The sequence below is a fragment of the Coregonus clupeaformis genome, chromosome 15 (assembly GCF_020615455.1).
Source record: "Coregonus clupeaformis isolate EN_2021a chromosome 15, ASM2061545v1, whole genome shotgun sequence".
Taxonomy (NCBI): Eukaryota; Metazoa; Chordata; class Actinopteri; order Salmoniformes; family Salmonidae; genus Coregonus; species Coregonus clupeaformis.
In genome coordinates, this window is record NC_059206.1 from 65,950,042 (window position 1) to 65,963,452 (window position 13,411).

General features: G+C 41.7%; 1 protein-coding gene across 1 annotated transcript in view; it reads right to left on the reverse strand.

The window, feature by feature from the left end:
- Positions 1-1,311: 1,311 nt before the first annotated feature.
- The window catches only part of LOC121573294 (potassium voltage-gated channel subfamily A member 1), a 31,721-nt gene continuing 19,621 nt past the window's right edge, over positions 1,312-13,411 (reverse strand). The window contains 1 exon segment of the mRNA XM_041885150.2: positions 1,312-3,035. The gene's annotated coding sequence lies outside the window, so the exon portion shown is untranslated.

Below are 13,411 nucleotides of genomic sequence, written 5' to 3' on the forward strand. Positions count from 1 at the left end.
ATTTTCTGTAAGTCTTCACAAGGTTTTCACACACTGTTGCTGGTATTTTGGCCCATTCCTCCATGCAGATCTCCTCTAGAGCAGTGATGTTTTGGGGCTCTCGCTGGGCAACACAGACTTTCAACTCCCTCTAAAGATTTTCTATGGGGTTGAGATCTGGAGACTGGCTAGGCCACTCCAGGACCTTGAAATGCTTCTTACGTAAAACCACTCCTTCGTTGCCCGGGCGGTGTGTTTGGGATCATTGTCATGCTGAAAGACCCAGCCACGTTTCATCTTCAATGCCCTTGCTGATGGAAGGAGGTTTCACTCAAAATCTCACGATACATGGCCCCATTCATTCTTTCCTTTACACGGATCAGTCGTCCTGGTCCCTTTGCAGAAAAACAGCCCCAAAGCATGATGTTTCCAACCCCATGCTTCACAGTAGGTATGGTGTTCTTTGGATGCAACTCAGCATTCTTTGTCCTCCAAACATGACGAGTTGAGTTTTTACCAGAAAGTTATATTTTGGTTTCATCTGACCATATGACATTCTCCCAATCCTCTTCTGGATCATCCAAATGCACTTCAGACGGGCCTGGACATGTACTGGCTTAAGCAGGGGGACACGTCTCGCACTGCAGGATTTGAGTCCCTGGCGGCGTAGTGTGTTACTGATGGTTGGCTTTGTTACTTTGGTCCCAGCTCTCAGCAGGTCATTCACTAGGTCCCCCCGTGTGGTTCTGGGATTTTTGCTCACCGTTCTTGTGATCATTTTGATCCCACGGGGTGAGATCTTGCGTGGAGCCCCAGATCGAGGGGATTATCAGTGGTCTTGTATGTCTTCCATTTCCTAATAATTGCTCCCACAGTTGATTTCTTCAAACCAAGCTGCTTACCTATTGCAGATTCAGTCTTCCCAGCCTGGTGCAGGTCTACAATTTTGTTTTTGGTGTCCTTTGACAGCTCTTTGGTCTTGGCCATTGTGAAGTTTGGAGTGTGACTGTTTGAGGTTGTGGACAGGTGTCTTTTATACTGATAACAAGTTCAAACAGGTACCATTAATACAGGTAATGAGTGGAGGACAGAGGAGCCTCTTAAAGAAGAAGTTACAGGTCTGTGAGAGCCAGAAATCTTGCTTGTTTGTAGGTGACCAAATACTTATTTTCCACCATAATTTGCAAATAAATTCATTAAAAATCCTACAATGGGATTTTCTGGATTTTTTTCTCAATTTGTCTGTCATAGTTGACGTGTACCTATGATGAAAATTACAGGCCTCTCTCATCTTTTTAAGGGGGAGAACTTGCACAATTGGTGGCTGACTAAATACTTTTTTGCCCCACTGTATGTATGTTTTCTTTTTATGGAAGAGAATAGATATCCAGTCCATTGTCTATGCAAATAATACTGTATATAGTATTATGTTCCACCCCTTTCAATAACATAAAAATAATAAAGAACTCTGTGTTGTTGATGCACTGAAGCACAGTCATCATGGGCCGACATCACAATAATAGACAGCACGCCCAGGAGCGAGCATTACTAAGTTCTTGGCTGTTGACTGAATGTAAGAAGGATGGGGTTAAACACAAGATGGCATTTATGTTTTAAAAAAGCAAACACTTGATTTGTCTGATAAAGCTGCAACAAGCAAGCAGTGCATACAACTTTGTGTCTTTGAAAGCAGGCCAAAAGAGAGTGGGCAGATGTTCTATGAGTAATTATATGAGAACAGCACAATAAGAAACAGCCACTTGCCAAAAAACAAAATTGAAGTGGAAAATCATAGATCTTGTTGGAGCAGCATCCACAACATGTTCAATGTTCATGTAAATAAAAACGGAACATGACTTCTGAAGATCGGAACATTGTTAACAGTCAAACTAAGTAGAATTGTCTCAAATGTCATGATTTGCGACACATTGTAGGACACAGAAATATAAACATCAGCATATGTACGTATGTTCTATTCAATCTTTATCTATTTTCACAACATCTCCAGAGGAAGTGTCCACCACGTACAATAAAATCAGGGTTTCAACTTTGGTTAAGTAATAGTCAAGGCTAGGTTTAAAAAAATATATAACACACTTCCATGTTACTTTGCATACAGTTAACTTTAAATGGATCGAGGTTTGTGTCAACAAAGCAGCTGGTCAATTCTATCACTAACATACCGGTAGTTGTCAATGAAATACAATTTGCATCTTAGGGAAAACCCTTTGTGTCCCTTCGGTAGGTCATTCTCTGTGTCTGTGTGTGTGTGCGCGCACCTGACATCTTTTGTGTGTGAGAGTGTGTGAACAGATGCTTACAGTATGTGAAAAAAAGAGGACAAAATAATCAGATGTGTTTCATGTATATAGTAGAGTCATTTTGTCTCAGTTTTGACTCCCTACTCCTTTCTGAATTGGAATATTGTTGTCATTACATGATGTTGTGAATTGAAAGACATTGTAGGTGCTAGCTGAGCGAGCAGCTCCGCCTCAAGCCAGCCTTATTTTGGTTGACAATATGAAACGAGATAAAAATAGATCAACTCATTCTGCTGGCTGCACATAAGCAGAGAGCAACTCCACCATTTGGTTATCAATGACACCTACAAAGCAGACCCAACTAAAACATTGTCAACATTACAACCAAACAATTTTTCTCTTATTAAAATATTCACATCTGTTCCTTACAAGACACTGTTTCACAGATAAAGAAAACATATTTGAACTCGGATAAGTCTCTAGTTTCATCACTTCATATATAGGTATATATGTAATAATTAAGGCAATCATTTGGGCCATGACTTACTAATTTCCCTGCCTCCAGGCTTACTAGAAAAGATTTCCGCTCCTTGTGTGCTCCGTATAATGTCCCAATGTCCAATTTGTCCATTCAAACTTCCGATGTCCGATCGCTGGGTTCACTCTTGCAGTAGATCTGTGGTTATCGATGTCCGTTGTCTCACCCCAGATGACCAGTCATAATATTTGCTCTTTCTCTGCCAATTCAAAGAGTACCAGCCAGCACATCCTCTCCTAAGCCATCAACTGATTGCACTGTAACAAAAGATAAACAGGACATGAATACCACGTTATCATTCCAGGTTATCTACAAATGCCAGGTTATCGTTCCAAGTTATCATTCAAGGTTATCTACAGATACCAGGTAATCAAAGACCATTCCAGGTTATCAATAAATACCAGGTTATCATTCCAGGTTATCTACAAAGACCAAGTTATCATTACAGGTTATCCTTACAGGTTATTTATGGGTACCAGGTTATCATTCCAGGTTATCTAATACCAGGTTATCATTCCATGTTATCTACAAATACCAGCTTATCATTCCAGGTTATCTAATAGCAGGTTATCAATACAGTATATACAATATCTATCAGGTTAGCAACTGGTGTCAGCGTTTATGAACATGAAACCATTCCCATATTAGAATGTCATGGGTACCAATACACTGCAGTCTCTTTTTTTTATTACGGCCCAGTGGAATATCTGCAGCATACCATAACAGATAACAATCGCCCTAGTCCGGCCATTAAGTCTGAGTTATTGGGTCCCTGACACCCTTTTGTCCGCCGTTCAGCTCGGAGCCAAACGCCTCATGTAGTTCCAAAGCATTAACCGGGACTGCCAGTGCCAGGGGTGGGAACTGGAGGCCAACATGGAGGGGTGCGTCGTGACATCCTACTGCCGACAGTTCCACTACTGGTGAACTGCATGCTCCCTCTGAGCCTAGGGCCTCATTGGGAAAATTAACCCAGATTTAAACATTTGGATAGATTAAACGTATTAAAGATATTTTTTATTGCCCAGAGCATATTGTGAAAATGGACACGTCTTGTATTATCTATATATGAGACATTGATTGAATTAGCAATACAATTCCTTAGCATTTCTCTTCCTTTTCTGTGTAATGTAAATGTACCTAATTTCATGTGTATTTATTTAATAGTAAAGACATGATCAATTGAATCAAGACACCCCTCTTCTTTGAATGGAACAGCTCGTGTTTCAGTATATCAGTAATTGCAGGATTCCCAGATTTCTTACACTGTCTAGGCCTAGACCCAGACATTGTGTGTTAACTCCAAGCTATGCCAGAGACTAGACAACAACAACTTTCTTACTGAGTGGTTGTGTTGTGAATGGTCAGGTTCAAGGACAGTCATGTCTGTCCTTAGGCTGCTATCTGAAATAACTGAATTAGCATTGCATCTATGTGACTGCTGTCTCATTTTACAACACAAACTGTACATTGTTTCCATGCACTGAAGTCAGAACCACTAAACTCCTTCCCATTCTCCTGCTACATTTTGTTTAATTAAGATGGCAACAATCAACATTTGTTATCTTTTAATAAGTGAGACATACAGTTAGCTATAGAGAGTGTTGTAGAGAGTTTCTTCTGATGACTTTATGGCTATTTTATGACTGATTTATGCTACTTATGTTTATCCTAAACCACTCATGGGTAAACATACCAAGTGTGTAAACATTCTTCGACAAACAACTGACACACTAGTAGCAAAGCCCAGAACATAGGTCTAGGAGTAGCAAAAGGGTTAGCTTTTCATAGGTTTCACAATAGCTAGTGTAAATAATACAATTATACAATGGATTACAGTAGCTCCCCAGTCTATACCTAAGAAGGCACTACTTTCAAATGTATGCAATGGTTAAACATGTAATTATAATGAGTTTTATGAGTGTAATCACTATTGTTTATGTGTCTCAATTCTTCAATACTGCCACAGGAGTCCGCGTAAATTCAAAGTGGAAATCCCAGTCTCAATTGAGCTAATTGTGCTGCCACAATACTATCATACAGCTACTGTATCCCCTGCCATAATATACCATCATTGTTGATGACAACCCTTAAAACTATTCCCCTGAATAGGTAGAGGAGAGGGAATGTAAACCTGTGACATCACCGACTACTTTTGTCTAGAGTTGTCTTTTTCTCTGTGCTCTTTAAGTGTTTATGTGACAAACCAATGCTGGCACTAAGACCACACTCAATGAGCTGTATAGGGCCGTAAGCAAACAAGAAAATGGACATACAGAGGCGGCGCTTCTCGTGGCCGGTGATTTTAATGCATGGAAACTAAAATTAGTTTTACCGAATGTTTACCAGGTGACAAAACTCTAGATCACCTTTACTCCACACACATAAAAGCATACAAGACTCTCCCTCGCCCTCCCTTTGGCAAATCTGACCATAACTCTATCCTCCTGATTCCTGCTTGCAAGCAAAATCTCAAACAGGAAGTACCAGTGAAAAAGAAAGCTTTATTCACCAGGGGAGTGGGAAATAAAGTCATTCTATATACTTTCAGGTTAGTGAAAGTAGCTCTAAGAGTGATGCTAGCTAATTAGCTGGCTATAACCTCCTGAGTGACGATAGGTGGTTAACCAAGCCAGCGCGTGTTAATACCATGTGCCGACTCTGTGTTTAAACCAAGTAACTTGAGGTAAAATGCACTACTAGGCTTATTTTTTACAAGAGAATGTAAAGGGGGGTGGTGCTTCAATGGTGGGGTAACACACTTTGAAGAAACAGCCCCGCTCCGGTCAGCCAAACAAAACGAATTTAGCACGAAAGGTTGCTAGCTTTGACACGTGTGGTTATTATCAATTATTATAACAGGCTTTTAAAATTCAATATTGGTGAACAATTTCTACTTAAAATATCAAAGGGCACTCAAAAGGCACTCATTTTGTGGAACCACACAGCTAGCTGACGTCAAACAGCACTGCTAACAAGCTAACTGATGTAACTTCACTCAGTAAAGTGAAGCCGAAATTAACAGAATTGCTTAAATAGAAAAGAAGCCACTCAACGCTCGTGGTAGGGTGGTAGCCCACACCAAATGGAACAGTAAAGCTGAGAGATACATTTCTGAAGAAAGCTGTTAAATGGGCTCATAAGCAAATAGACATAAGAGAAACCAGTGCATTGCGGTGGTTATAAAGCGAGGCCTGCACCCGCAAATAAGGCTTCAGCGAATGACACGCACAAGCGTGTGTCCCATAGTGAGATGTCGAACCGAGTTGACTGAAAGAGAACCACAAGCGGCTCCCGGCATTATACCTAAAGCGGACATTGCCATTGGCTACACTGAGTCACATTAAGAGAAATCCCATGCAACCTTGTTTACAAGTTCGAACACTGTAACTTGAGATGTAATCTACACCTCGATTAGGCTGATAGAAATCCAAATTGTTTTATTTAATTATTTTTAATTTGAGCATCATTATTTCTATATAGCCTACACTTTCTCGTTCTGAACATCTAATGCGAGTGGGACGGGTGTGGCTTCGTGACAATGATTACAAGAGCAGCTGCTCACCGATTTAACAGCTCCAACGTAGTAACACCTTCGACACCGCCAAAACATCAAATTAATCAACAAAACTGTTTTTGCTAGCTAGGTCTTTTTATTTTGTCTAGATTTGCACTAAGAATTGCAATTGCGAACATTAGAAATAGTTTACATTTAAACCTTTTATCCATCTCAAAATGCGCATCAGCCAATTAAAATATTCTATGCGAATATTCTAAAATCTGCATAAAGAAAATCTGCATTTCCCACCAGTGGTGTGTTTCCACCAAACTGACTTGTTGCGGATAAAAAAACTGTGTGTGATGACTTAGTGCACAAATGTTTTTATTTTTCACTTAAGTTTTAATGTACCAAATAAAAGTTAAATGTATTTCCATCGCATTTACAATTCTACCGATAGTTTTGTCACAAAAACTGTTGCGAGAAATAGCAAATGTGCCTACTCTGGTTTCGGTATGTGTGCTCTAGCCAACAGCTCGCAGATACAGTACAGGTAGGCTAGTCTAAATGATGAGATTATTATGGATAAAAGTGAGAATATTTGTATTTGTAAAACGGCAGTCAAGCATCGATCATGTCACCAGAATAAGACCCTCAGTATTTATTGGAAAGGAACATCAAGATCACTGTGCACTTTCACCACCCTGTAAATGTTATCGTAACTTATTTAATCTGTAGCCTAATAAACTGCATGGTTTCCCAAGTCGTAGTGGGAAGACCACACACCATATCATCAAGTGACTCCAAGTTTACCTCGATATGATGGTTATTATATCAATATTTGCGCATAAAGCATTTCTACCACCATTTCTAGCATAATTAAATACTTTACTCGCATGAAATATGTGGATGGAAACGTGGTTACAGTGGGGAAAAAAGTATTTAGTCAGCCACCAATTTTGCAAGTTCTCCCACTTAAAAAGATGAGAGAGGCCTGTAATTTTCATCATAGGTACACGTCAACTATGACAGACAAATTGAGGAAAAAAAATCCAGAAAATTACATTGTAGGATTTTTTATGAATTTATTAGCAAATTATTGTGGAAAATAAGTATTTGGTCACCTACAAACAAGCAAGATTTCTGGCTCTCACAGACCTGTAACTTCTTCTTTAAGAGGCTCCTCTGTCCTCCACTCATTACCTGTATTAATGGCACCTGTTTGAACTTGTTATCAGTATAAAAGACACCTGTCCACAACCTCAAACAGTCACACTCCAAACTCCACTATGGCCAAGACCAAAGAGCTGTCAAAGGACACCAGAAACAAAATTGTAGACCTGCACCAGGCTGGGAAGACTGCATCTGCAATAGGTAAGCAGCTTGGTTTGAAGAAATCAACTGTGGGAGCAATTATTAGGAAATGGAAGACATACAAGACCACTGATAATCTCCTTCGATCTGGGGCTCCACGCAAGATCTCACCCCGTGGGGTCAAAATGATCACAAGAACAGTGAGCAAAAATCCCAGAACCACACGGGGGGACCTAGTGAATGACCTGCAGAGAGCTGGGACCAAAGTAACAAAGCCTACCATCAGTAACACACTACGCCGCCTGGGACTCAAATCCTGCAGTGCCAGACGTGTCCCCCTGCTTAAGCCAGTACATGTCCAGGTCCGTCTGAAGTTTGCTAGAGTGCATTTGGATGATCCAGAAGAGGATTGGGAGAATGTCATATGGTCAGATGAAACCAAAATAGAACTTTTTCAACTCGTCGTGTTTGGAGGACAAAGAATGCTGAGTTGCATCCAAAGAACAACATACCTACTGTGAAGCATGGGGGTGGAAACATCATGCTTTGGGGCTGTTTTTCTGCAAAAGGACCAGGATGACTGATCTGTGTAAAGGAAAGAATGAATGGGGCCATGTATCATGAGATTTTGAGTGAAAACCTCCTTCCATCAGCAAGGGCATTGAAGATGAAACGTGGCTGGGTCTTTCAGCATGACAATGATCCCAAACACACCGCCCGGGCAACGAAGGAGTGGCTTCGTAAGAAGCATTTCAAGGTCCTGGAGTGGCCTAGCCAGTCTCCAGATCTCAACCCCCATAGAAAATCTTTGGAGGGGAGTTGAAAGTCTGTGTTGCCCAGCGACAGCCCCAAAACATCACTGCTCTAGAGGAGATCTGCATGGAGGAATGGGCCAAAATACCAGCAACAGTGTGTGAAAACCTTGTGAAGACTTACAGAAAACGTTTGACCTGTGTCATTGCCAACAAAGGGTATATAACAAAGTATTGAGAAACTTTTGTTATTGACCAAATACTTATTTTCCACCATAATTTGCAAATAAATTCATTAAAAATCCTACAATGTGATTTTCTGGATTTGTTTTTCTCATTTTGTCTGTCATAGTTGACGTGTACCTATGATGAAAATTACAGGCCTCTCTCATCTTTTTAAGTGGGAGAACTTGCACAATTGGTGGCTGACTAAATACTTTTTTTCCCCACTGTATGTATACGAAAACGTACCTTTTGAATTTTGTCTAACGTTAGTAGCTAGCAGCCTAGTCAAGGATGCATCATGCAATATTGGCACTCTACAGACCAAGCGGAACAAAACTAAACCTAAACCTTGAATTTGGAGGTGTAAAATATCCCTCTGGTGGCCAAGTTGACCTATTTTAAGAAATGCCATTGGTTGGTGGATATAAAGTCTAAGATATTTGATAGGCTGATGCAGAATTTGTTACAGGAAATAATCACTGCCACCTGCTCAGGTTAGCATAGGGGTAAATGTGCCAAGTTGTGTAATTGGAACAGCTAACATGTAGCGTTTGATCACGTGCAACTACGTCAACGATTTTAATTGGCTGATGCGCATTTTGAGATGGAGTTCCAGGTTAAACTTAAACTTTTTCTAATTTTCACAAGGATGGATCCTGTGAGTCTCCTTAATGTACACTACCAGTCAAAAGTTTGGACACACCTCCTCATTCAAGGGTTTTTCTTTATTTTTACTATTTTATACATTGTAGAAAAATAGTGAAGACATCAAAACTAAGAAATAACACATGGAATCATGTAGTAACCAAAAAAGTGTTAAACAAATCAAAATATATTTTATATACTTAGATTCTTCAAATAGCCACCCTTTGCCTTGATGACAGCTTTGCACACTCTTGGCATTCTCTCAACCAGCTTCATGAGGTAGTCACCTGGAATGCAATTCAATTAACAGGTGTGCCTTCTTAAAAGTTAATTTGTGGAATTTCTTTCCTTCTTAATGCGTTTGAGACAATCAGTTGTGTTGTGACAAGGTAGTGGGGGTATACAGAAGATAGCCCTATTTGGTAAAAGACCAAGTCCATATTATGGCAAGAACAGCTCAAATAAGCAAAGAGCTATGATTAAACTGGTTCTCATGAGGATTTACCTCTGCTGCAGAAGTTCATTAGAGTTACCAGCCTCAGAAATTGCAGCCCAAATAAATGCTTCACAGAGTTCAAGTAACATACACATCTCAACATCAATTGTTTAGAGGAGACTGTGTGAATCAGGCCTTTATGGTCGAATTGCTGCAAAGAAACCACTACTAAAGGACACCAATAAGAAGAAGAGACTTGCTTGGGCCAAGAAACACGGGTAATGGACATTAGACCAGTGGAAATTTGTCGTTTGGTCTTGAGTCCAAATTTGAGATTTTTGGTTCCAACCGCCGTGCCTTTGTGAGACGCCGTGTGGGTGAACGGATGATCTCTGCATGTGTATTTCCCACCGTAAAGCATGGAGGAGGAGGTGTTATGGTGTGGGGGTGCTTTGCTGGTGACACTGTCTGTGATTTATTTAGAATTCAAGGCACACTTAACCAGCATGGCTACTACAGCATTCTGCAGCGATACGCCATCCCATCTGGTTTGGGCTTAGTGGGACTATCATTTGTTTTTCAACAGGACAATGATCCAACACACCTCCAGGCTGTGTAAGGGCTATTTGACCAAGAAGGAGAGTGATGGAGTGCTGCATCAGATGACCTGGCCTCCACAATCCCCCGACCTCAACCCAATTGAGATGGTTTGGGATGAGTCGGACCGCAAAGTGAAGGAAACGCATCCAACAAGTGCTCAGCATATGTGGGAACTCCTTCAAGACTGCATTCCAGGTGAAGCTGGTTGAGAGAATGCCAAGAGTGTGCAACACTGTCATCAAGGCAAAGGGTGGCTATTTGAAGAATCTCAAATATAAAATATACACTGCTCAAAAAAATAAAGGGAACACTTAAACAACACATCCTAGATCTGAATGAATGAAATAATCTTATTAAATACTTTTTTCTTTACATAGTTGAATGTGCTGACAACAAAATCACACAAAAATTATCAATGGAAATCAAATGTATCAACCCATTTGGATTTGGGGTCACCCTCAAAATTAAAGTGGAAAACCACACTACAGGCTGATCCAACTTTGATGTAATGTCCTTAAAACAAGTCAAAATGAGGCTCAGTAGTGTGTGTGGCCTCCACGTGCCTGTATGACCTCCCTACAATGCCTGGGCATGCTCCTGATGAGGTGGCGGATGGTCTCCTGAGGGATCTCCTCCCAGACCTGGACTAAAGCATCCGCCAACTCCTGGACAGTCTGTGGTGCAACGTGGCGTTGGTGGATGGAGCGAGACATGATGTCCCAGATGTGCTCAATTGGATTCAGGTCTGGGGAACGGGCAGGCCAGTCCATAGCATCAATGCCTTCCTCTTGCAGGAACTGCTGACACACTCCAGCCACATGAGGTCTAGCATTGTCTTGCATTAGGAGGAACCCAGGGCCAACCTCACCAGCATATGGTCTCACAAGGGGTCTGAGGATCTCATCTCGGTACCTAATGGCAGTCAGGCTACCTCTGGCGAGCACATGGAGGGCTGTGCGGCCCCCCAAAGAAATGCCACCCCATACCATGACTGACCCACCGCCAAACCGGTCATGCTGGAGGATGTTGCAGGCAGCAGAACGTTCTCCACGGCGTCTCCAGACTCTGTCACGTCTGTCACATGTGCTCAGTGTGAACCTGCTTTCATCTGTGAAGAGCACAGGGCGCCAGTGTCGAATTTGCCAATCTTGGTGTTCTCTGGCAAATGCCAAACATCCTGCACGGTGTTGGGCTGTAAGCACAACCCCCACCTGTGGACGTCGGGCCCTCATACCACCCTCATGGAGTCTGTTTCTGACCGTTTGAGCAGACACATGCACATTTGTGGCCTGCTGGAGGTCATTTTGCAGGGCTCTGGCAGTGCTCCTCCTGCTCCTCCTTGCACAAAGGCGGAGGTAGCGGTCCTGCTGCTGGGTTGTTGCCCTCCTACGGCCTCCTCCACGTCTCCTGATGTACTGGCCTGTCTCCTGGTAGCGCCTCCATGCTCTGGACACTACGCTGACAGACACAGCAAACCTTCTTGCCACAGCTCGCATTGATGTGCCATCCTGGATGAGCTGCACTACCTGAGCCACTTGTGTGGGTTGTAGACTCCGTCTCATGCTACCACTAGAGTGAAAGCACCGCCAGCATTCAAAAGTGACCAAAACATCAGCCAGGAAGCATAGGAACTGAGAAGTGGTCTGTGGTCACCACCTGCAGAACCATTCCTTTATTGGGGGTGTCTTGCTAATTGCCTATAATTTCCACCTGTTGTCTATTCCATTTGCACAACAGCATGTGAATTGTATTGTCAATCAGTGTTGCTTCCTAAGTGGACAGTTTGATTTCACAGAAGTGTGATTGACTTGGAGTTACATTGTGTTGTTTAAGTGTTCCTTTTATGTTTTTGAGCAGTGTATTTTGATTTGTTTAACACTTTTTTGGTTACTACATGATTCCATATGTGTTATTTCATAGTTTTCATGTCTTCACTATTATTCTACAATGTAGAAAATAGTAAAAATAAAGAAAAACCCTTGAATGAGTTGGTGTGTCCAAACTTTTGACTGGTAATGTACATATTGTCATGAATTCTACTTGTGATTTCGACTTGAATGTGTTATTGTGTATGTATTGTAATATTCATGTATTTCAGTATCTTTGCCATGAGGATATCAGTAAAAACTTGAATTTGAACATCAGCTATGCAGGTGTCGGTTATCGCCGGTTAACGCTTGATCTGATTGAATCTAGGCCTTGCCAAGTACAGACAGATCAAAGCAGTGAACAAGAGGTAGGCCTATACAGTGTGTTTCACCATAACCTTACTGATCTAAATTACCTGTGAAGAAGCTGCCTACCCTGCCTTAAAAATGCAGATTTGTTGGTACCAATACTCATAGATACAACAACCTCATAGGCAAAGATGAATAATGACCAACACCAAGGCACATCTTTCACAGATATAATTTGATAGACCAACGTAGGGACCAAATCCCTTCAGCCAGTGACACAGAGACTGTCTCATGAAATGTATAATTATATTGGACCGCTAAGAATTCTCAACAGCCGCATTCAGATTCTTTGAATTAGATCTCTATTGATGTTCAAGTGGCTTGCATTTCAAGTGGATACAAACCGATATGGAGAGGATTGAAAACCTGAACTAATGGAGAGGATGCTGGCTGTCATGAAGGGCTTCAAGACAATCGAGAGACTATAATGGAAATGCTATGTACTGTAGTATGGAGAGAATTCAAACAGACAGCTTTAGAGACCCAACAGACACACGTAGCTCAGGGGGGGAAGTGCAGCCTTCGCTTCCTGCACACTGACACTAATCCAAAGGCTGGAGGATTCTTGCCTCACTCCCCTGCAGGCACTGCTCTTAGATCAGTCCTGACATTCACAGTCACACAAAGCAGACTATAAATATGCAGGCCACACACGCACACACAAATAATCAAAATTCGGTTCACCATTCTCAAGCAAATTTTAAGCCCACAGCCGCCAATTGTCAGCTGAAAATATTCATACGTCGTTTTGCTACGGTTCATCTATGCAGATTTATCAGCAATGTACTCTTTACTGGCACGGTTGACTACACAGATGCTGTTGTTTCTTTTTCTCATTGGCTGTGCTGTGCTGGTCAGCTGTGCTGGCCAAGGCAGCCCATGCAAACAAGCGTGGCGTATGTGACGGTTGTGGGCCTCAAGTTGA